At 42.2% G+C, this 25,941-nt stretch overlaps 1 protein-coding gene and 1 long non-coding RNA gene across 2 annotated transcripts in view; both read right to left on the reverse strand.

The window, feature by feature from the left end:
• Positions 1-25,941, reverse strand: part of LOC116979848 (peroxisome proliferator-activated receptor gamma coactivator 1-alpha-like) — a 446,239-nt gene that overhangs the window by 309,521 nt on the left and 110,777 nt on the right. The gene's annotated exons all lie outside the window — the stretch shown is intronic.
• LOC116976460 lies at positions 441-13,647 on the reverse strand. Its single transcript, XR_004412959.1, has 3 exons — positions 13,637-13,647; positions 6,001-6,007; positions 441-710 (listed from the first exon to the last, which is right to left on the reverse strand). It is a non-coding gene; the product is annotated as an uncharacterized LOC116976460 (long non-coding RNA).

Raw genomic sequence — 25,941 nt, forward strand, 5'->3', positions numbered from 1 at the left:
AAGAGTCAAAAATAGACCCTGTGAAGAGCAGAGTGGAAATTGGAAGCAAAGTAATGACATTTTTGAGTTTTTTATGATTGCAGTGGTGAAGCAGTACCAAACAGTCATCAATGCTCTGCAAAAAGAGTTGAAGGAGAGAACCTGAGTAGGATTCAAACAAAAAACATTCCATGTATTCCACAAAAGGGCAGGCATAGCTTGGGCTCATAGGATTTCCAATTTGTTAGTTGGTTTGTTCGGGAGAAGTGAATGGGGTTGAAGGAGAGGCTGTTCAATGTGAGGGCGAGCTCAACAAGGTGCAATCTGTGTTGGTGAAAGGGAAATGGTTGAGCCTTTATTCAAAAGGGTAGTCAGACCTTCTTGATGTGGGATGTAGAAGGATTTTATATCTATGGATGACCTAGTTGGGAGCACAGTATCGGAAACTATCAAAGTGACAGAGGACTTCTGAATGATCATGTTTGTAAGTGGAAAGGAACTGGACTGGAGTAAAAAGAATGGAGATTAGGTAGAATGAAAAAGCTTGCTGGCACAAGAGCTGGGTGTAATAATTCATTTGCCTGGACTGTCCTGAGTTAGTCATAGAGTCACACTGCATGGAAACAGGCCATTTCGCCCAAATTACCCATGCCGACCAACATGCCCCATCTACACTAGTCCCATCTGCCTGCATTAGCCCCGTGTCCTTCTAAACCTCCCCTATCCATTTACTAGTCCAACTATGTTTTAAAGATTGTGATAGCACCTGTATCAACTACCTCCTCCAGCAGCTCATTCCATATACCTACCACGCTTTCTGTTAAAAAGTTGCCCTTCAAGTTCCTATTAAATCTTTCCCCACGCACCTTAAACCTATGTCCTCTGGTTCTTAATTCCCCGACTCTGGGTAAAGGACTCTGTGCATTTACCCTATCTATTCCCTGCATAGAATGAACTTGCGGAGGAGGTAGGAGGTAGAGTGGACCACAAGCCTGGTAGCAATTTTCTCCACCGTTTTAGGTTGCATTATGTCACTGAAAATGTATGGAAATGTTACACAACGAAGCATGTATGAGATGATGACCTGCTCTGAAGACCAGTGTAAGCTTATTGAGTTTTGCCATCATGATCACCCTGAGTACTGTGAAATAATATACTGTAGGCTCCTTTGATTACATTGTGAAACAGGTCATGGACAGTGGCTGTCAAATCTAGAGCTTTAACCAGGCCAAGGATTTGTGCAATCAGTACTGACCAAATGGTACTCCAGACAAAGCCTTCAAAAGGGAGCTCTGGATCTCCCAATGAATGTTTGCTGTCAATTATGTTGGAAGGTTAAATAAAACACATTGATCCCTCCCCCTTCTCCAATCAGTATTAATGTCTCTGACTACATTTTATCTCTGTTTGCTTTGTTGTTAACTTCTCCCAACTAACAATGATCTATTCTATATTTCCCTTGATCTCAATTCCCTTTGTCCTATTTCACACCCTACACTTCCTAATCTATGTATCTCCCTCTCCTGTGACATCAGTCTGATGAAGGGTCGCAACCAAAAATGTCACCCATTCCTTCTCTCCAGAGATGCTGCCTGTCCCGCTGAGTGTGCCTAACATTGATCTGAAATCTGTCCACACATATTTTTGAATGAAAGGTTTACCCATCAATTAACAAAAATAGTCTTTATATCTCTTCTATCTATTTTCTATCTCTTCTCAGGCACAAGAATCCTATACATCATTAACACATGGTGTTTCATAAGATATAGGGTTGTGGATGATTCATGGCATAGATCCATGAAAGTATGTTAGTGAAAGTATGATTAACCTTCTGCACAGTCTGTGATCACTAAGTTTTGCTCCTTTCACGTTCCTTCATCAAGGATAGCGCCATTAAGACGAGATAACACTGGAAGCAAGATTGATAGATTTTTAGATAATAAGATAATAATGAGTTTAGAGGTCGATAGATTTTTAGATATTAAAGAAATAAAGGGCATGGGGTCAGTGCAGGAGAGTGGTGCTGAGGTAAAAGATCAGCCAAGGTCTAGATGATTGGCAGAACATGAAAAATAGACCATATGCCCTAAACCTGCGTTTATTTCTCAAGACTGCAGAAACCAAAATGGCATGGCAGAACAACCAGGTCGCTTAAAAATGGGTCATGTGAGCACATGTATAATAACAGCTATTTAACCAGGCAATGACTCAGAGATTCTTATGGATTCAGCAGCTGTTATGACGGTAAACATTATAACAGATAGAATAATATTTAGGGAATCAATGAAATGAATGGCTTATACAATGCAAAGGAGTTTGGTTCATCTTTCAATTGCAGTGCTCTGTAAGTCAACACTACTTCATTTAGGCACAGAATACTGCACCAGTTAAAAACAATGGCACTTCTGTTATCCAAAACTAATTTTTATAAAGAAACCTAAAGGTAAGACAAAAGATGCAACAGTCAATCTCCATGTGTCCAGAAGTCTCGAGAGCATAGTACACTCTATGGCTCTTTGTATTAATGGCCACCAAATGTTCTTTCTGACTATACTCTTGTCGTGGCTGTTCTTTTGTAATTTTATTCTTCCCTGGCTCGCTGCCATTATTCAAGTTCATTGTAATGCCTCTCTCTTTCATAATATTTCATACATCAGCTCACATTATTTAAACTATCTTCTCCATTAGTAAAAAAAAATATAAGTGGCTGATCTCTCAACTCATCTTGCATATCAAAACTAAATCATTAAATCATATTACTATTAAAACTCTGATCTAGGATGTGGATGTGGATGTGTGTGCGTGCGTGCGAATGTGCGTGTGTGCGTGCGCATGTGTGCGTGCGTGCGTGCGTGTGTGTTTTCATATGTGATTCACATCTCCTCGAAAATCCGACGCGGTAACGGTGTAATTGTTACATATTCCGGTAGCGATTTACCTCATGATTTCAAAAATCCACTCATCTGAAAATTTGATTTATTATTTCCCGAGTTTTTTATTAAAATTGTTCACCAATCTAACATCATTTTAAAATTTAACGTGCTCAAGCGAGCTGATGACGTCACAATGCCTTTGCTCCTCGCGACAAGCTGCCAAAATTTTCAACGCGCTGCCTGCTGTGATGTTACCAGGAGTGACATCACCACCCTTCCCCCCCACCCCCCGGTTCTTCAAAAAACGCAGAAAGAACGAGCAAGTGGGCTCTGATCTGCAGATCCCGACAGCTTCCGAAGGAGTTTCCAAGACTTTCCAGCCGCTGAACACGAAGTGCACTCACGCCTCGGCTCGGGTTTCCCGACAGAACCCGAGATAACCCGAGGAGCACCCGAGTGATGCTGTCGCAAAGAGCTCTAAGCCTGGGTAGGTGCGGCCATCTACCCCCTCACCTCTCTGCCCTCCCGAGGGCAGAGAAGAACGACGAGAGGGAGGGTGGAGGGGAGGGGAGGAGAAGGGGTGGAGTGGAAGGGGTGGGGGGGGAGGAGAGGGTGTGATGGAGAGGGGGGGGAGGAGAGGGAAAGGGAGAGGGGGGTAGGAGATGGGCAGGAGAGGCAGGAGGGTGGGCCTTCTCTGCCTCCCCTCTCTTCCCCCCCTCTGCCACTCCCCTCTCTCTGCCCCCCCTTCCTCTCTTCCCCTCCCTACCCTTTCTGGTTCCCCCCCCTTCCTCTCTTCCCCTCCCTCCCTCTCTGCCCCACCTCCCCTTCCCTTTCTGCCCACCCCTCCCTTCTGCCCCCCCCCCTCTGCCCCCCTCCCCGTTCTCTGCCCCCCCTCCCTTCTCTGCCCCCCCCCCCCCCCTCTGCCCCCCTCCCCGTTCTCTGCCCCCCCTCCCTCTCTAGGGAGTGGTGAATATTGAGACCTATGGGTGAGTGGTGGAGTATTGCATTCGGGAACCAGCCCTCCCCTGTGACGCCGCCCCCCTCCCCTCCCTCTCAACCCCCCTTTCCTAGCTGCGCCTGTTGGAGGTTATGCGTGAGTGGATAGGGCAGGGGATGGGGTAAAAGGAGCGAATTAATAATATTAATATAATATCAAAGGGGGGTTAGTGTGTTTTGGGAGCGGTTAGTGTGTGTGTCGCCGAAGGCTGCCCCCCACCCCGGTCTAGTATATTTATATCTTTTTGCAGTGGTCATATATGATTTCCTCTTTGCATCAATAATGTAGCTTTTCCAATTTTAAAGTATCATTGATAGTTACATAAATAGGTGCAAATTATTGCAAATTAAAACACAGTATTTTTGACCAATAGTGATGGACCGTGTAAAATCTTTGTGATTTATTTCCCATAGCAGTATGATTACTCTAAATGACTGGCTTGTACATTGTGTCTGTGGGTGTCATGAGACCTGCCTTAGTATAAGCAATGGCAATCTTCTATGTCAGAACAAGTGCAATGTTGTCCCCAAAGAAGGCCTTGCAGAAAATCAAGGGTATGTAACATTGTGAGCCAGATTTGTGCTGTAGCTTGTCGGTGTACTAGGACTGGTCAGATTACAGCTGAACCTTGCAGAATCCTGAGTTTAAAAACCATGTTTAATTCCTATCTTATATGCTTGGTCAGATCATGGTCACCTAGTATCCCCCATCAGTCTGAAGAAGGGTTTCGGCCCGAAACGTTGCCTATTTCCTTCGCTCCATATATGCTGCTGCACCCGCTGAGTTTCTCCAGCATTTTTGTGTACCATCTTTAATTCTCTCCCTTCTGCCCCCTATCGCCCCCTATCACCCATCCTTTAAGTTTATTTCCAAAGACTCATAAAGTCCACATGCTAGCCATTCAACCAGTTGTTTCAATATTAGCTCTTATATTCTAACCCTAGAACTTACTATTTTCCTACATCCTTTAATATACTTCCTTTCAAATACTTAAATTGCTCTTGTTGTGTTGCTGTCTATTTCCCAGTAGTGAGGTAGTAAATTTGGTAAAAGCATTACATCTTCCAATAATCTATATATTTGTTAAATTCAATCTGATTTAAACTGTTATAATTTTTGTGATTGGGTGGAGGTTTTCAATATCTTACTATTTGACATAGTAAAATCAGTGAGTGAGTTGCAGATTATCTTTCAATAGAAAATCTAATAGAATATTTGAAAATTGACTTTATTTCAAGGTAAACATACTTTCTTTTCTCGATCCTATTGTAATTCTCATGTTATATCCACTTTATTTTACGTTATTCATAGTTGGACACAGGCTCAACAAGTTTAACATTACTTCCTCGAGACACCAGTCACATCCTCCCTTATCTACCCCTTTCTGCTTTCAGTAGCGATCACCCCCTCTGCAACCCCTTGGTTCACTCATCACTTCACACCCAACCTGTTCCCTCCCCAGGTACTTTCCCCTGCAACTACAAGAGATGTAACAACTGTCGCTAGACCTTCGCCCTTACTTCCATCCTAGGACCGCAGCAATCTTTCCCGATGCGACACAGGTTCATGTTCACCTCTTCAAACCTCGTCCATAGCATTCGGAGCTCGCAACGTGGCTTGTACTCGCTAGAATTTAGAAGATTGAGGGGGGATCTTATAGAAACTTACAAAATTCTTAAGGGGTTGGACAGGCTAGATGCAGGAAGACTGTTCCCGATGTTGGGGAAGTCCAGGACAAGGGGTCACAGTTTAAGGATAAAGGGGAAATCCTTTAGGACCGAGATGAGAAAAACGTTTTTCACACAGAGTGGTGAATCTCTTGAACTCTCTGCCACAAAAGGTAGTTGAGGCCAGTTCATTGGCTATATTTAAGAGGGAGTTAGATGTGGCCCTTGTGGCTAAAGGGATCAGGGGGTATGGAGAGAAGGCAGGCACAGGATACTGAGTTGGATGATCAGCCATGATCACATTGAATGGCGGTGCAGGCTTGAAGGGCCGAATGCCCTACTCCTGCACCTATTTTCCAAGTTTTATGTTTCTATGTTTCCTTTATAGTGGTGAGATTAAGCTTAGACGAGGCAACCGTCTCACCAAACACTTACAATTTGTCACCAAGGTGTGATGGATCACCTGGCTGCTTAGCACATTAACCCTGCTTCTTATTCCCATACCAACCTCTCTGACCCCAGCCTCCTCCATTGCCCGAATGAGGCAACTGGAGGAGCATTATGTATAATTCTGCTTCATAACCCAACGGTATGAACATTGAATTATTCAACTTCAAGTAATACTCCTCCTTATTGTTTCCCCTTGCCCCCTACACAATATGCTCCTATTTCTCCCACCATCTCCCACCCCCTGCAGTCACTGTGCTCCTTTGTGCATATCTCCGATTGCTGAACCTCCATTTCACTTTTATCCCTCTCTTCCCCCCACCCCCTTCCATTCACATACCTCCCTCCATCTTTATATTTCTCTCCTCCTCTCCAATCCTCATCTGACCCCCATATGGGCTTATTTCATCTCTAGCCTTTGTCATTTATTCTAACCATCTGTGTTAAGCAACCAACTCCGCACCGGCTTCCACCAATCCCTTGCCAGTCTTTTCCTTACTGCCACGCCCAAATCTGTCTCTCTCTCTCTCCTTTATAGGCATTCTACCCCCCCCAAAATCACTCGGAAGAGTCGAGACCTAAAACTTCATCTGTCCATTGACTATTCCCTGCCCAGATGCAACCTGGCCCACTGGTTTGCTCCAGCATTTTTCATTTTTACTTAATTTTCCTTCCTTTTGCTTTTATTTTCAATAATATTAAACTAATATTAGGACATTCGGCCCATCAAGTGTACTCCACCATTCAATCATGGCTGATCTATCTCTCCCGCCTAACCCCATTCTCCTGCCTTCTCCCCATAACCTCTGACACATGTACTAATCAAGAATCTATTTATCTCTGCCATAAAAACATCCACCACCCTCTGACGAAAGAAATTTCTCCTCATCTGCTTCCTAAAAGAATGACCTCTAGTCCTAGACTCTCCCACTAGTGGAAACATCCTCTCCACATCCACTCTATCCAAGCCTTTCACTATGCTGTATGTTTCAATTAGGTCCCCCCTCATTCATCTAAACTCCAGCAAGTACAGGCCCAGTGCCGACAAATGCTCATAATTGGATAACCTGCCTGGGATAATTCTTGTAAACTTCCCCTGGATCCTCTCTAGAACCAGCACATCCTTACTCAGATACTGTGCCCAAAATTGCTCACAATATTCCAACTGCGGTCTTACCAGCACCTTATACAGCCTCAGCATTACATCCCTGAAAATAGTGAAAATAACATGCCTACAACCAAGAGACGAGGGACGTAAAGCGGTGGTCCGACCAGTCAGAGGCCATGCTGCAAGATGCACTGAGTGATGTCGACTGGAATATGTTCGAAGCAAGTTCCAGTGACGTCAGTGAGTTCACGGAAGCAGTCACGGACTTCATCGCAACAGTAACCGACAACATCGTCCCCACGGTAAGGGTAAGCACCTTTCCGAACCAAAAACCCTGGGTAGACAGGTCTGTTCGTGTGGCCCTGAATGCTCGTACCGTTGCCTACAACTCGGGCCTGGCATCAGGAAACATGGACGTCTACAAGGCAGAGTCCTACCGACTGCGAAGGGCGGTGAAGGACGCAAAGAGAAAGTACAGAGACAAGATGGAGTTACAGATGGAGCAGCAGGACACCAGAAGCCTGTGGCAGGGGCTACGGATTGTAAACAACTACCGGAGCACCCCTCCCTCATCCGCAAGTGCCGGCACCTCCCTAGCTGATGACCTGAACTCCTCTTACGCTCGTTTCGAGAGGGGCAACACCACTCCAGGTCTGCCGACTATCGACAATACCGCCAGCGGGCTGGCTACCGAAGCTGAAGGGAGGAATGTGCACACATTCTCGCTGTCCGAGCATGACGTGAGGAGGGCTCTGACACGGGTGAACACGAGAAAAGCTGCAGGCCCCGATGGCATCTCGGGGCGAGTACTTAAGTCCTGTGCTACGCAGCTAGCTCCAGTGCTCACTACATTATTCAACCTCTCCCTGGACAAGTCCGTGGTCCCTGCCTGCTTCAAAAAATCCATCATTGTACCGGTACCAAAAAATGCCTCCCCAGCCTGTCTGAATGACTACCGTGCGGTGGCCCTTACCTCGGTAGTCATGAAATGCTTTGAGAGGCTGATGAAGAAACACATCTGCGCCTTCCTCCCTCAGAACATGGACCCGTTGCAGTTCGCATACCGTCTGAACAGATCCACGGACGATGCGGTCTCCCAGGTCTTGCACACAGCTCTCTCCCATCTGGACAGCCAGAAGGGGGGCTACGTGAGGATGCTGTTCATAGACTACAGTTCAGCCTTCAACACGATAGTCCCCACCAGACTGGCCGGGAAGCTAATGGAATTGGGGCTCAACACCTCCCTGTGTGCCTGGGTCCTGGACTTTCTCACCGCCAGGCCCCAGGTAGTCAAGATGGGAGGGAATACATCACCCTCACCCTGAGCACAGGATCGCCCCAGGGTTGCATCCTCAGCCCCCTATTGTACTCCCTGTACACACATGACTGTGTGGCTAGGTTCAGCTCCAACTCATTAATTAAGTTTGCTGATGACACTGTGGTGGTGGGCCTGATCTCAGACAACGACGAGAAGGCCTACCGGGAGGAGGTGGCTGGTCTAGCACTCTGGTGCCAGGATAACAGCCTCCTCTTGAACATCAAAAAAACGAAGGAGCTGATCATGGACTTTAGGAGAGCACATCATCCGAGGACGTACACTCCATTGAGAATAAATGGGGATCCTGTGGATAGGGTGAACTGTTTTAAATATCTGGGAGTCCACATCTCCGAGGATATGACATGGGCATCACACGCCTCAGCACTCGTGAGTAAGGCAAGGCAGCGCCTTTACCACCTCAGGCAATTGAGGAAATTCAGAGTGTCTCCGAGGATCCTCCAGTGCTTCTACGCAGCGGCGGTGGAAAGCATCTTGTCCGGGAACATTACCATCTGGTTTGGGAATTGCTCTGCCAAGGACAAGAAGGCTCTGCAGAGAGTAGTGCGTTCGGCCGAACGCACTATGGGAACTTCACTTGCCCCCCTGCAGGAACTATACATCAGGAGGTGCAACTCCAGAGCCAACAATATCATGAGAGACCCCTTCCACCCCTGCAATGGACTGTTCCAGCTGCTACGGTCAGGCAAACGCCTCCGTTGCCATGCTGTGAGAACGGAGAGGTTGAGAAGGAGTTTCTTCCCAGAGGCCATTCGGACTGTAAACGCCTATCTCACCAGGGACTAACTCTACTGAACGTTTTTCCCTCCATTATTTATTATGTAAAAGAATATGTGTGTTATGATTGTGTTTATAGTTTGTTTGGTTGTTTGTCTTTTGCACAAAAGTCCGCGAGCATTGCCACTTTCATTTCACTGCACATCTCGTATGTGTATGTGACAAATAAACTTGACTTGACTTGACTTGACTTGATCTTCCAGTGCCAAATCCAACTCTCTCATTCACTCTAAAACACATGTTCCCACCTTAAAGTTGTGAAAATCAATCAGATAGCAGATCGGGCTCTTTCAACGTAAACATAGTAGGACAACTGCCTTTCTATCCCATTAGCTCAGCTTTTATTTCCAGGTTGACATCTAAAGCAGGAATCCACAATGCTGCTCACAGTTTTCTCACCACATCTTTTTCCAATATTCCCTTTAATGTTTTTTTATTCTTAAAACCAAGATGAAGCAGAATGGTAGATGTTTCCGTCTAGCTGACAATTACATCTCCCACCCTCTCTTTATCTTTCAACTGTCTTTTTAACACTTCTGTTTCGCCAATCTCTTTTGTTAATCTCTTGCTCCCTTCTTCCTGCTTTGCTTTGATATCATTAGACTCTGGTGATCTTTCTCACCCTATCTTGGATAGATTCTTTTTTTCTGCTTTGTATATCTTCCAGCTGCTAATTTTGGTCCAGGATACTCTGCACTATTGCACACACAAAACAGAATTAACTCCTAGTACTTTCTTGCATTGTGTGCTGGATACAATCTGTATGACACAAGTCACCCAGTTACTACACTAAGTGTACGCAGTAATAACAAGCATGGCTGCACATAAACAAAAAGCATCAAGACAAACAGCCTGCTGGTACTGCTGTACTGCCAGCTTCCACTTTCTTGATAAATTATCAGTACTGAACAATTTGAAACAAAAGTAGCCTCGCGATTACTGTGCCATTTTATCACCCGAAGAATTAATACTTAAAACACACGGACAAACAATGATATAACCTGCAGTCCACACAGCAACTTAATTCAATGAATTACTTGTTATATGTGCAAATTTGTCCCACGAGTGAGGTAAATTCGGGAGAAATTTATTTGGAATTTATTTGGATTTGTATTATTATTTGATCAGTATCAGTATCAGTATTTCTTTAATATCATTTTCACTAAGTACTCGCATACACAGAGGAAACGAAAAAACGTTTCTCGATCAGTTTCCATTCAGTGTAGTTAATAAAAAAGGATAAATACATAGAGCTTTAAAAACAAATTAAAATTACCATGTCTAAAAACAGAAAGTAGGCCTAAAATGTACAATAGAATAAAAACAGATATTCCGACCAACAGTGGCTTTACTTTGACAGGTGCCTAACTATCAAAGTATGGACGAGGTTGAATGTGTTGGTGAACGATATTTGGGGAGGGGACAAAGTCCGTTAATCAGTCTTATTGCCTGTGGGAAGAAGCTGTGGAGCATCCTGCTGGGTTTGCAGCTGATGCTCCTGTACCTCTTCCCAGATGGCAGAATGGAGAAGATGTGGTGTGATGGGTGGTAGGGGTCCTGGATGATGGATATGGCTCTACTGATGCTCCTCTTCTTGTAGATCTCCAACAGGAAAGGGAGTGGGGCACCAATGATCCTGCTGGCGGTCTTCACTATCCTGTTTAGTTGATATTGTTCGTAAGCCTTGCAGCTCCCGAACCAGGAAGTGATGCCGTAGGTCATTATGCTTTCGATGATGCCCCTGTGGAAGGTTCTTAGATGAGCAGTAGGGAGACCTGCTTTCCTTAGTCTCCGGAGAGGGTGGAGCCGCTGCTGGGCTATTTTGATCACTGCTGTGGTGTTGGTCGTAGAGGTCAGGTCATCCGCCAGGTGGAGTCCTAGGAACTTCACACTGCTGACCCTCTCCACAGCAGCTCCATCAATATACAGAGGAGTGTGATGTTATTTTCCCGCCCTCCTGAAGTCGATCACCATTTCCTTCATTTTATCCACATTGAGAGTGAGGTTGTGGGATCTGCACCATCCTGTGAGCAGCTCCACCTCCATCCTGTACGCCGACTCATTATTGTCGCTGATGAGACCCACCACTGTTGTGTCATCAGCGAACTTGTTGATATAGTTGTTACTGAGTCTAGCAGTACAGTCATATGTAAGCAGACTAAACAGCAGGGGGCTTAGGACACAGCCTTGGAGTGAGCCAGTGCTCACAGCAATGGTTCTTGATGTCCGACTGCGCACCCTAACTGTCTGCTGCCGTTGTGATAAAAAGTTAAGGACCCAGTTGCAAGTGCCAGTATCCACCTTTAACAGCTTCAGCTTCTCCACCAGCTGCTGTGGGATGATTGTATTAAAAGCGGAGCTGAAGTCTATAAAGAAGCTCCTGGCATAGGTATTCTTCCAGTCGAGATGTGACAGTGCGAGGTTGAGTGTTGTAGAGACTGCGTCCTCTGTGTACCGGTTGGCTCTATAAGTGAACTGCAGTGGGTCTAGGTCGGCAGGGAGACAATTTTTAATGTGCTGCATAACCAGCCGCTCAAAACACTTCATTAGTATGGGTGTGAGAGCCACTGGGCGGAAGTCATTGTGACAGGCTGGGTTGGGTTTCTTCGGGACAGGAACGATGGTGGCACTTTTAAAACAGTTGGGCACTACTGCCTGGCTAAGTGAGATGTTAAAAATGTCTGGTAAAGACATCTTTTAGTTGCTCAGCACAATCCTTTAAAACGCATCCAGGGATGTTATCCGGCCCTGCAGCTTTGCGTGGATTGATGCTGGCAAAGGCCTTTTTAACTCCGGCTGTGGACAGCCTGAGTGACTGGTCGCTGTGTGATGGCAGGAATGCTTGTATCTGGGTGGTATTTTTAACCTCAAACCGTGCGTAAAACTCGTTCAGTTCATCTGGTAGAGAGGGGTCGTTTTGGCATATCCGCAGCGGGGGGGGGGGGGGTGGGGGGGGGGGGGGGGGTGGCTTGTAGTCAGTGATAGTATGAAATCCCTGCCACAAGCGATGTGTGTCTTTGTCATTTGTGACGTGGCTATTACGTTTTTGTACATACCGCCTCTTCGCTTCCCTGATCCCCCGGGATAGGTTACTCCTTGCCAGTTTGTATGCTGCGTTGTCCCCAGATTTAAATGCAGCATTCCGGATTCTCAGTAGACAACAAACTTCCCCAGTTAGCCAAGGTTTCTGATTGGCACGCCTCTTGACGATTTTAACCACCGTCACATCATCAATGCATTTATTGATGTATCCGATGACGGACTCTGTATATTCTTGGAGGTCAATGCCACTGTCACCTGTTGCTGCATCTCTGAAAATGGCCCACTGTGTGGTTTCAAAACAGTCTTGCAGTGCTGCGGTAGCTCCCTGCGGCCATATTCTGATTTATTTGACCATTGGCCTGTCCTGTTTCACCCTGGGTCTGTATGCAGGTGTGACCATAACCGCCAGGTGGTCAGAGTTGCCGATATGGGGAGGGGGGCTGCTTTATATGCATCTTTAATGTTTGTGTACACCAGGTCTAGTTTGTTCTTTCCCCTGGTTGCAATGTTCACATGCTGGTAGAGTTTAGGCAGAACAGATGTAAGACTTGCCTGGTTGAAATCCCCAGCTGCCATGAAGAAAGCATCGGGATGTTCCCTCTGCTGCTCACTGATGTTGTTGTAGACCTCTGTCATAGAATCCTTCACGTCCGCGCTCGGTGGTACATAGACGGCCGTTATGAAGACTGCCGTTAGCTCCCTCGGTAAGAAGAAGGGTCGGCATTTCAGTCATTAGCTCTACGTGGGGTGAGCAGTAAGTGGAAACCACCACGGCATCCCAACACCACGATCTATTAACATACACAGCCAGACCGCCCCCCCCCCCCCCCCACCCCTTGACTTTGATGACTCAAAGTTTGAATTTCAGCATGTAATATTCACGTTTCCTTTGATAAACCTAATCCTGTAGATTGTTCTCCAAGCAACCCAAAAACAGAACACAGAAGATAGAATGGTACACCACAGGGACAGGCCCTACCACCCACCATGTCTATCTCAACCGTGAAGCAAATTTCAACCAATCCCATCTGCCCGCACATTGATTATATTCCTGCATCTCCTGCCTGTTCATGTATCTGACTAAAATGACTCGTATGTTGGTATCATATCTGTTTCCATCACCTCCCAATTAATGCAATCCAGGCACTCTGTGTGCAAAACCTACTTCACAATACACCTTTAAAACCTTTCCCCCTCCTACCCTAAACCCTTGCCCTCTAGTATTTGGTACTTTTAACCGGGGAAAAAACCCTGACTATCTACGCCTTTCATAACAATATATTTCTATCAGCCCATCTATCAGAACTACACAAAATACTCCAAACGTGCCCGAACCTAAAATGTATACAGCTGCAACATGACGTGCCAACTTTTACATTCAACACCCCAACTGACAAATGGAAGTATAACAAATGCTTCTTTACCACCCAATCTACTTGTTTTCCAGGAAGCTAAGATCCCTCTGTACATCAATGCTCCCAAGGCATCTTGCCATTTACAGTATACCTTCCTCTTGCACTTGACGTCCAATGTGACAGCTCACACCTGTCCATCTGAAACTCAAGCTGCCATTTGTCCATTCATATTTCCATCTGATCATGGAACCGTGGTTACAACATTCTCACTAACCACAATTCCCTCCATTTTTCAGTTAACTGAAAATTTACTAGCCCACCATTTTTGTCCAAATCATTTACATGTATCACAAACAACAGAAGTCCCACCATGGATCCCTGTAGAACATTCCTGGTCACAGACCTCCATTCAGAATAACATCACTCTACTGCGCCAAGCCAATTTTGAACCCATTCTACAAAGTCTCCATTGGATCCAATGTGCCTTAATCGTTTGGATCATCCTAACTTGGACCTTGTTGAATGCTTTATTTAAAAGAGCGGTTTGATCATTTTCAAGAAGTCCCATGGATGCCTCATTTAATACTGAGTGCTGTTCATGGCCTGTAGTTCAATTAATTCTAGTTCAGCATCTTTACTAATAGGCAGTTATTATCATTCCAGAGCGGAATTGCTTCAATTGTTCATAGCATGCCATTAACAAGGCCTTAAAGAGCAAACATATATAAAAATGTAATTATTTTCATTAGCTCAAATTCAATATTTAAAAAATGTAAAAATGCCACATAATATTAATACGACCATCAGATAAAATGTTCACAATGCCCAGTTTCCTTCCATTTAAGACATAGTAGGACAACGACAATGGTGTCCTACCCAATACATATTAGGCACCCAATTAAGAAAACATAAAATCCAAACATTTCTTCTCCCAGGGTCAATAAGAAAAGTTCTTACTCATCGCCTGTTCCCAATTAAAAATATATTTTCATGGTCTCACATTTTGATTCCAGGCATGAAACTCTCAAGATTTATAAAGGAGTCAAGATTCACTATTTGTAGCAACTGCTGTACAGAAATAGGCCTTGTGTCAAATGTGCATTTGCAAAAAAAAAACATAGGATTAATTTGGTAATTGGAACTTACATTTGTAATGCTGGAATATTAATTAAGAGCTTTAAAAATGTGGACAGGTTCATTTTTTATGATTTCAAAATATTTGCAGTAGAGGCATAAACCTTGTCACAATAATCGAGTATTCTGCATAAAATTCTCGGTAATATTGGAGACGAGCAGTAATTGTAGTTGAATTTCACACACTTTCATTTTGGATATAGGTTAGGGATATTCTAAAAGAATAATAACGTAACTAGCTCTATGACATGGCCAAAATCAGTAGCATTGCTAAGATAATGCACTTTTACAATAGCAATGACATGAGTCCATCAGACTGCCTTCAAGGAAGTCTGGGATCCTAATCTATTGATTCCCCCATCAGTCCCAACAGTGCAAAATACTCTCGTCATACCCAAGGAACTGTGCTAATTTCTGAGGCCAGAAATAAGCCTTGCCAAATTCAGTGGAAACCCTATGCCCAATGGAAGATTAATATTAAAGAAGCCAGCTGTGCACATGCTATTCAATTAAATGAGCGGTTGTGATGTTTACTTGGTTGGAAATATTTTAGCCACACAAAGAGTACTTCAATAATCAAGAGTCAAGTGTGTTTAATTGTGATATATACCAGGCCAAAATAATGGAATTCTTACTTTCTGCAGTTTGACTGGCACATTAATTCAACATAATAAATAAATATACAATAAATTATCAATTATACCAGATAACCGGACGATAAAAGTGCCCCCAAAGTACATAGTGCAGCCGATACAGCTTCATTAGTAGGGATTGTGGTTTCAATTATGCACTGTGTTTGATAAGCCTGATGGGAAGAAGCTGTTCTTGAACCTGGGGATAAGGACCTCAAACTCCTGTACTACTGACCGGAGGGTAGTAGTGTGACAAGAACATAGCCAGGGTGGTATTTGATGATATTCGCTGCCTTCTTGAGGCAATAAATTCTAAAGATCCCTTCAATTGGGTGAAGAGGGGAGTCAATACCTGTGATATACTAGGCACTTGCTATTCATCATCCCAAACCTCGATCATGTTCAGATCTTGCCGAATATGGATATAACCTCCTGATTAAATGAAGAACTGAAAATAAATCTGAACACGATAGAGTCATGGCATATAACACCATTTCTTACTTAGAGTGGAAGGAAGGTTATTGATGTACGTCGATGTGTAAGGAAAGCATTCACATAAATATATTATTCGGATTCATAGGACAAAAAATGGCATGTAGTTAACTGAACATGCCAGAATGTATGGCAGTTATACCCCAAAGGATGAATGAACAAGAAACTCAAGTTACCACAATCATGTGAAATATGGCGTGAGAAAAACATTTATTTGAAGAAGAAAAATTCACTCTTTAAAATATAATGTGTAGATTTATCCTCAGTACAATGAGTGTTATGACTACTGATGAAGAGGGAAAATAATTTGTTTAATTTTAGAATTTATTCAAGTCTAGTAAATCCTAAACGTTTTCCAATAAGCATGCTTATTTTAAAGTAAATTGATCATTTGTAGGCAAATGTGAAAGCAACTTTCTCTTGGTAAGGGTAAAACTAAATGAATAATCAGACAGCACATTTGGGGCAGGAGTCTTGGAAGAATTCCAAATAACATCATTATGTCTTCCATTTGTACATAAGAGCATTCAAATGTAGTCCTGTGTTATAAGTCTGATCTAAAAATAATACCCCTGATTTAGTACATTGAGGTATCTGCGTGTAGCAGGCTAAGGATTCTACCAATCATCATTGGTTGACTAGCAGCGGCAACCCCAGAGGAACAATGCAAACCTTCAAACATGTTCACATAATATTAAAAATAACTAATTGATTCAAAATACCAAAGGAGGGGGGGGGACAACATTTACTTGGCAATTTCAACCGATTCCTAATAAACTCTGGCAGATGTCTGATGAGATGCCTGGGACCCTGATACTGATAGTCTTAGCTTATACTGGGAGTTACCATTCTGTGTTATCCCATCACTTACCAAGACAGTAACACACAGAGCTGTGGAGCAAAGGGAATGACTGTATCTGAGAATTCCTAATGCTGGGAGTTCCCAATTCACTGAACTTGACAAGGTCTATTTTAGAATCTCACTGAGGTCTAGAGGTTGGAACTAATTTGTCATGCAAGATAAGAATTTTCTTACGTTAATATTGACTCGAGCGGTCAAAAGTAATGCAGTACCTGTTTGTCTGATAGATGGGGGTAAAAGCAATAGAGAATTCTCCAATCACCAAGCTCCTTTATTTGACAATAAGCTGTCAGCCTTTTTTTAGAATAATGTCTAAGACATTTGTGTTGTGGCATAGGAATGTAGAGGTCAACAGAAATAAGATTTCCGCACAATTTCCCCACAAACTCTGGCATGGCAAAACTAGACAGCACCAGCTGGTACAATCCTTTGACAACTGCCAAGGATCTTATACGGAGGTTGAAAATAATATTTGTCACAGTCTACTATAAATGCCTAATAAGCAATAGGACCCTTGAGTACAGATCTAGATTGTATCGAGCAGTCACTTTAATAATACATTTATTCAGGAAATTATTTTGCCATCAGGCTCCAAGATGGCAGATGGTGTTTTCTAGACTAAAGTACCCCATTTTGCATGTAACTTATATGTTGTTACAGACCCTTGAGTTCATAGGTTACCTTCTAGAAAAGATCCAAGAGAGACCAAATGGTGGGATAGCAGAAATGGGTGGTGAGAGTGGGGTTGGGGGGCAGATTAAAGGTTTTATGCCAATTGAAGCCAGAACATTGTTTATGAGGAACTGCAGATGCTGGAAAATCGAAGGTAGACAAAAATGCTGGAGAAACTCAGCGGGTGAGGCAGCATCTATGGAGCGAAGGAAATAGGCAACGTTTTGGGTCGAAACCCTTCATCAGACTGGTCAGAACATTGTTCATATTCATTTGGAGAGTACCTTAGCCAGTTGGTCTGTCCTTCAAAATGGTTCCTCGGTACCACTGACCATTGTCCTTGACAATGACCTTGATATCACTTCAATGTCCTCCTCTGAGAGTGATTTGCCCAACTCAAAAACTCAAATGTAATTACAGAATATAATTACTCCAATGCAATGACAAAAATGCCACACTGTTGAAAGTGCAGCGTTTTGATTGATACGGGGCAATCTACTCTCTCACATAAATGCAAAAGACTCCTAGCAACACTTTCAATAAAAGAGGGAAAATATAACTGGTGATTTTGCAAAATATTCAACTGCTGAACTGCAACTGTTACAGTATTTACCAAAAAAATAATGTTCATTATTTCTTTGGCATTTGTAGAAACTTGTGCATGACAATTTCTGTGTGTTGTTAACTTCATTAACACAAGTAATGTTACATGATATTAGGATACCATGAATTGTTAGAAGGTGTTCTATAAATGCAAGTCTTCCTTCATTCTCAATGTCACAAACTTCAACATGGCAAAGAATTACTTTTGCTGTTCAAACTATTTGAAATTCCAAAATAAGACGTAGGCTACACATTTTTTTCGCCAACCTAATTGCTGTGGTTCAAACCATTGCCTTGCATACTGCAGTTACAGTTGAGTAAACAAATCTCCGATTTTGATTCAGTGATGATAAAGGAACAGTGATACATTTCCAACTCAAGGATTGTGGTCACAATATCTCTTTTATCTAACTTATCAATGCAAATAAAGTAGAATGTTGATTAAAATAGTTATTATAAATGTTACATCTTTGCTGCTAATACTATGTAAGCAAATTCATCAAAACTATAGTTTTTCACTTATTAAACGGTTAAAACTCTAAGGACATAATTTCTCCTTCATGGGATAGATGGAATTGCTTGGCAATCATGCACTAAAACTAAGTTACTGGTTTTTTTTGAGCACCTCAGGGCTTCTTTGATGTGTTTTGTATTTTTCTTCATTATATTCCTTTTTCCTTTTCACCACCCATTTGAGGTTGGTAATCGATTTCTGACAATCCTGTGGCATTTGTGGAATTTTAAAAGCTTTGTCTGTCTTATGGGATGTCATGGTCCATGGATATGTTTGCCCTTTAGTGACTGGTTTCAAGCCACATAAACACCTCATAAGTTAATAAATCTGTTAACCAAAATGTATGGTTCTTTCTGTAAAATCTGGTTGCCTTCAAAATTAGTATTTATTTTGCATCCTTTGCAGCTATCATTAACACTTCAGCATGCATTTTCGTGCAAATATCTGACTTGCATTTACTTATCGAAATAAAGTCCCCCTGGACCTCAGCTTCACCGGCTCCACCAGCCTCTGCATCCAACACGTTTCTCTCCAACAGTTTTGCCACAGTGAACGTGATCCCACGACCAGTCCTTGCTTCACTCATCCCTACCTATCCAATCCACCCCTTTGCCAGGCACTTTCCTCTGGAAGAGCAGGAGATGCAACACCTGCACCTACACCTCCTCCCTCTCCTCCATCCAGGGACCCGACATCCCTTTCAAGTGAGAAAGAGGGTGACGTGCAACTCTTTCAACCGCATCTACTGCATTTCGATGCTCCTGGTTTGGCCTCCGTTACCTCAGCGCGACCCAGCATAGATGAGGTAACTGTGTTGCTGTATACGTGCTCTGTTCCCAAGTTCTGCAGGAGCTCTCATTACTAATCATTTTAAATCTCCTTCCCATTCCCATACCAATCTTTCTGTCCTTGGCCTCCTCCATTGCCAGAGTGAGGCCAAATGTAAACTGGAAGGACAGCACCTCACATTCCGCTTGAGTCGTTTACAACCCAATGGTGTGAACACTGAAGATAGACACAAAATGCTGGAGTAACAGAGGGAGAGGCAGCATCTCTGGAGAGAAGGAATGGTGATGTTTCGGGTCGAGACCTTTCTTCAGACTGATCTTAATTCTCCAATCTCAAGTAATACCATACCTGCTCTCTTTCCCCTGCCTCCCCTACCCCATTGCACACTCATTTCTCCCACCATCCCAGTCATCCTGATCCTTTCCCTTCCGTACCCTCATCTTCAATTCCCCCTGTCCCACATTTCCTCCCCCTTCCCCCTTTCCCCTTGTACACATATCCATCCTTCCAGCTTTACATTACATTCCTCCTCTTCTTTTCTCATCTGACACTCTTTGGTCTCCTTTCCCCATGTAGCCTTTCACACTTAACCTCACCCACCTGACAATCACTTAACCTTTACCTGGATCCACCTATCACTTACCAAGCTTTGCCCTTCCCCCAACTCTCTTTTCCAGCTTTTTCTGCCCTACTCCAAACAGAATGAAGAATGGTCCCAATGTCATCTGTCCATTTCCTCCACAGATGCTGCCTAACCCGCTGTGTTCTTCCAGCCCTTTTTTTTGCTCAATCTACAGTGGCCATTATCAAAACATTTGTGAATGAAATAATATGAAAGCTGAAAAACATTCAATTTTAGAAGCATTTGAGAAATTATGATTTAATTTGGTTTTTTTAAAAGACAGAAAATTTGGAGCAAAACTGAAAGAAATAGTATCCATTTGTAAATTAGTACTTGCTATCGGACTGGAAAAAATAAATTCAAACTCCAGAATGGAAGCAATTCTAAAAAGGAGAGTAGCACTGGGACCAAGGCATAAAAGAAATTGCATAGACTGAAGTTAAAAATACAAGCATGTGAATGTTTAAAAAAAATTAATTAGATAGGAGTACTAAAACTCTCAAATATCCTGGATGACACCGAAAATAGAGAGTGAAACTGTTGATGTTAAAGTTAAAAGGAAACAACAAACCTATATTTAGAAGTTGTGGGTGGATAATAAAAAAGGGATAAATACCAGTCTTATGAGTAAAATAAAATGAGTAAGATCAGCGGCAGGACTTAAAAATATAAATGCCAGGCATAAGAGCACATTTGGGAAGAGTTGCATTAAAAACAGAAACATTAGCAAGTGTTTGTTTTCTTTCAAAGGAGAGTAATAGACAAAAACAGTTGATGCAGTTGTCTGAAGAAAATACAAAAAAAAAACTAGAAGTAAGAGCACTACATTAGAAGCAGATTAAAAAACGGAATAAAATCAGAATATAACTCAAAAATTATGGTCCAAGCAGATACGATAACTAGAATTTAAAATAAGCACAAGCATCGGAAAGAAATGTCCAGTATTAATAGTAGGAGCTATACTGAGTAAAATTACATGCTTCAGAAGCAAGCCATGAGTTATGGAATGTGACATGGAGTTAAGTGCTGTATCTAGGTAGGGATATGAAGAAGATTTGGGATTTAGAGTGGTGGAAGGAACAGAAGATGCTTGAGAAAAAATGTAGAAGAATGTTGTAGCATAAAACATAGAATATTACAGCAGTGGAACCGGCTTTTCAGTCCACAATGTCCATGCCAAACAAGATGTCAAGTTAAATTAACCACCAGTGCCTGAACATGATCCCATATCCCTCCATACCCTGCAGATCCCATATCTAAAAGCCACTATAGTATCTAAATTCCACTATAGTATCTGCTTCCACCTTCACCCCGGCAGCATGTTTCAGACACCCACAATTCTGTATAAGAAAAATTTAACCTACATATCTCCTTTAAATTTTGTCCCTCTCACTGGAGAAGCCCTCTCAAAGGCTTCTAGTCTTTACACCATGGGCAAAGGGTACTGGCTGTCTACCCTATGGATGGCTCTCTAAAATTTACATACCTCTATCATGTCTCACTTCAGCTTCTGACATTACAGGGAAAACAATCCAATTTGTCCAAACTCTCCTTATGGTCAATACCCTGTAATCCAGGTGACATTCTATAAACCTTCACATCATTCCTGTAATGTGATGACCAGAACTGCTCACAATACTCCAAATACAGCCTAACCAAAGTTCATAAAGCTGCAATATGACTTCCTGATTCTTGTACTCAATGCCTTGACTGGTGAAGATAGACATACCATACGCAATCTTTACCACTCTATCTACTTGTGTTGCCACTTTCAGGGAACTATGAACATGGATCGCAAGATCCCTCTGCACATCAATGCTGTTTAGGGTCTTCCCCTTACATTCAACGTCCCAAAGTACAACACCTTACACTTGCTCACGTTAAACTTTATCTGCCATTTCTCCAACCATTTCTGGAACTGATCTATATCCCACTGTATTCTTAGACTGCCTTCCTCGCTGTCTACAACTGCATCAATTGTGGTGTCATCTGCAAACTTACTAACCAACCCATCTACATTTACATCCAAGACATTTATATGTATCACACACAGCAGCAGTCCCAACCAAACTCTGCTGGTCAGAGACCTCCAGCCAGAATAACACCCTTCCTCCACAACCTTCTGTCTTCTATGAGGAAGCCAGTTCTGAATCCAAACAACCAGGTTAATCTGGATCCCATGCATCTTAATCTTCTAGAACAGCCCACCACAAGGGAGTTTATCAAATGCCTTACTAAAATCCACGTAGACAACATTCACTACCCTATCCTAATTGATCACCTACGTCACCTCCTCAAACTTCTCAGTCACGTTCATAAGACATGACCTACCACAGACAAAACAATGCTGAATGTCATTCATCAGCCCATTCCCTTCCAAATACAGGTAAATCCTATCCCAAATAATTCTCTCCAATAGCTTCCCTACCACTGATGTTAGGCTCAGCGACCTACATTGTAGGCTTGTCTTCACGATCACCTTTGGAACATACTAGCATATCATGTACCCAAACATGTTAATTGCAGCATGCCATGACCACCACTGCTCCAATACCACCCCATCTCCACATCTCACACCCTTTCCCCGATAATCTCCATTTCCTACTATTCTGTTCTATCTGACTCATTACTTTTTATTGTTGCCACTAATTCCTCATAACCATATAGTATCAGTCCCTTTATGTCATTTCATCAGCATTCGTACACCTAGCCTTAAACCATTAATTTTATTCACAAGTTTTAACAAGCATTCATCAAATGTCTCCTCAAATATTCATCAAGTCCTGCTACTCCCTATTTTGTTTTGTGCGTTCTGTTTAGATAAATCAGTAGATTATAATTACTTGCCCTATCTGTGAAATTGCCTAAGCATATGCAAATTATGCCCCAGGTTGCATCCAATTTCAGTTTTCTCTGCCAATTGCCCAACCACGTTCTGCTCAGACTAATTTCCATTTGTACAACTGCAAAATTTGCATCAATCTGTGCTTTAAATTTTATAATACAGTAATAGTCATAGAGTCAAAGAGTGATACAGCATGGAAACAGGCCCTTCGGCCCAACTTGCCCAGGCCGGGTAACATGTCCCAGGTACACTAGTCCCACCTGCCCGCATTTGGCCCATATCCCTCCAAAAGTGTTCTATCCATGTACCTGTCTAGCTGTTTCTGTTCCAGACAAACTAAACTGTGATTATTTCAACATCTGTTGCGGTTAAATGTTGACATTTTTGCAATGTGATTTTCCATTGAATTTTTAAATCCCTGTTTGTAAATGGAATGTTACACACAACTCCATTACTACAATATATAATAGATGTGGGTGCTTGGAAAGGACATTGCTGCATGCTTTCAGACTGGTGGTTTCATTTATTCAAACAACAAACCCCATTTTTTGCAAAAACACTCTGGTCCTGCCTTGTGATTTCTACTTCCTATTCTCAAAGCTTCAAATTATTTTTTTCTCAAACCTTACCCATAATTCAAGTTTCTGAAAAGTAAACCATTCACACAATGGAAGGCAGAGCATTAAGATTTTGTCACGGAAAGTTTTATTCATAGCCATAATATTAGACGTGATCGGAAGAATGTTTTTAAATTTTATTTCCCACAAAGGAAAAACATAGCAGAGTTCTGCTTTGTATTGCTTTACTGAACATGGATGAATAATCTGCCCAGTCTGATTGAAAAATCATGAGCTGTAACATGGAAACCCTTCGTTCAGATGATGATAATAATTAAAGTTTACCTCTGGTGCAGTCAGAAAATGGTACGAGGGAAAGAGAAAGATCCAACATTTCCTGGCTTGACGTCGACTAGGTTGTAGCTTGTCATAGACATTGTCGTAGGGTGGGTCCATTTCGGCGTCCCGCTACGATTGTGACTGTCGCTGGCAGTCGCCTAAAAAATCGCCTAAGTGGGACAGGCCCTTTACTTCAATCAAAAATGAAGTGTAACACATGCCACAACAATGCCGTGTGTTCTGAATTTCTGGTCAAGCATGAACTTCTTCCACAATCTGGACCAATTCCCTCCCTAGTAAAAAACTAAATCTAAATTTCTCAAAATATTTTCTTCTCACATCCGTTTCCTTCAAAACACTTAAAATCTTATAGTAGGTCAGTATGCTCTCCATCGTGCACCTATAGATAGAGTATTCAGCAAAACTTTTGAGGGAGTAGAGGAACTGATTTACCTTTCTGTACGATTGCATCAATGTACTAATCCGGATAGATTCAGAGATGTTACTCAACATCATTACTCAATAACTTGAGGCTGTTATCTCTCTCCACCATCTTCCCTCTAATGAAGTCAACAAGCAGATGGTCAGGATCAAACCCGGGTCTCTGGCGCTGTAAGGCAGCAACTCTACAGCTGCGCTGCCGAGTTCTTGAACATCACCCAGTCTACCAAGTCCAAGCATTCACAAAGTTGTTCCTCTTCCTACTCCTGACTAGCTCTGTATAATTATCTATAATGTAGCATCAAAACTATTTTTACACTGCATACTTCTTCTGCTAAAGATCAACATTCCATTAAGTTTCCCGAATGTTAATTTGTGTATGTGTGTTCCATCTAATTGGATCTCCTGATTTAGTGTAATATTTGGTAGTCTTCATTCCATTTAAATAATAATTTATTTTTTTGTTCTTCCTCCTAAAGTGGATAAGCTCACTTTATTGTGAAAATCAACCAAAACAACAGGTTATACTGTAAATCTAAAATTAGAAACAGAACTTGCTGGAAATGCTCGATGGGTCTAGGGGTAGAGAAACAAGGTTAATATTTTCAATCAAATACTGTTCAGTTCTGATGAAAGGTCTTGACCTGAAATGTCATATCTGTTTCTCTTCACGCAGATGTGGTCTGCTGAGTGTTTTCAGCATTTTCATTTTTTATATCATATCATATCACAGCACATTATCCTTTGACTGCCAAATTTTTCCTCACTCTCTTAATCTCTCTGCATCCCTTTAGAGTCTCTTTATTTGCTGCTCACAATTTGCTAACCTACTTATTTTTGTATCATCAACAGATTCATCTACAGTACACTCAGTCTCTTTACTAAATCATTAATATGGATTATAAGTATTTGAAGCCCCTGCACTGATTGCTGCAGCACGCCATTTGTTTACGATTGCCAGTCGGAAAAATACCAATTTATTTCAGCACATAAAACCAGATTACTAAAAGGAGATGTGGGGATAAAAAGAACCATGCAATGGTGAAGTGACAATATAAATGATTTAAACATCATAACAGGTTATAAACTGAATGCATCAGGGTCAAAGAGGCAAGGTTTGCCTGCAAGGACGGAAATGATGGAGGACCACAAGTCAGTGTCGACCAGAACATGAGTAGCTGAATTTTGTTTAGGCTGGAACTTATCAAAGATGGGAAAGCAAATAAGGACAGCATCAGGCTAAATCAAGACCAGGTGTGAAATGTGGAGTCTGGGAACCAGAGGCTTTCTATTGCTTTGTCCAAGGTACTGCCATTGTTCAAGGCCCCATTACTGGCCTAGGGATCTCCACATCCACATCATGTAGGTTCAGGCATAGGGTGATCACAGATGCCGGTTTTGGATGGCAGACTCATGCCACCAAACTATAACCAAGAAGCAGAATGCCAATAAAGGAGAGTTTAATAAATATGATTCAACTGAATTTTAGCCACAACACCGCCACAAATATTTATAAAGTTTCAGCACATTACATTTGCCCTTTTTGGAATTGATTGCTTTTTAAATTTCCTCTAATTCAACCAATATTAAATGCTGAACTGAAAACAAATTCAAATGCTTATTATTCCACTTTCATAGTTCAATTAATGACCTAGGGATTTGTATAATGAATAGTTCTATTTGGAATGATGATTAATTATAACTATAAGCAATGCTATAAATCAGACAATAGAAGATTATTTCAATTACATCTGAAAGAAAGATATCCTTTGGGTCAATCTTGAATACGTTATTGTTGGAACATTGTAAAATATTGTACCGACAGCAAAAATAATTGAGCTGATTAGGTCTTACTCAC

The sequence above is a fragment of the Amblyraja radiata genome, chromosome 1, assembly GCF_010909765.2.
Source record: "Amblyraja radiata isolate CabotCenter1 chromosome 1, sAmbRad1.1.pri, whole genome shotgun sequence".
NCBI lineage: Eukaryota > Metazoa > Chordata > Chondrichthyes > Rajiformes > Rajidae > Amblyraja > Amblyraja radiata.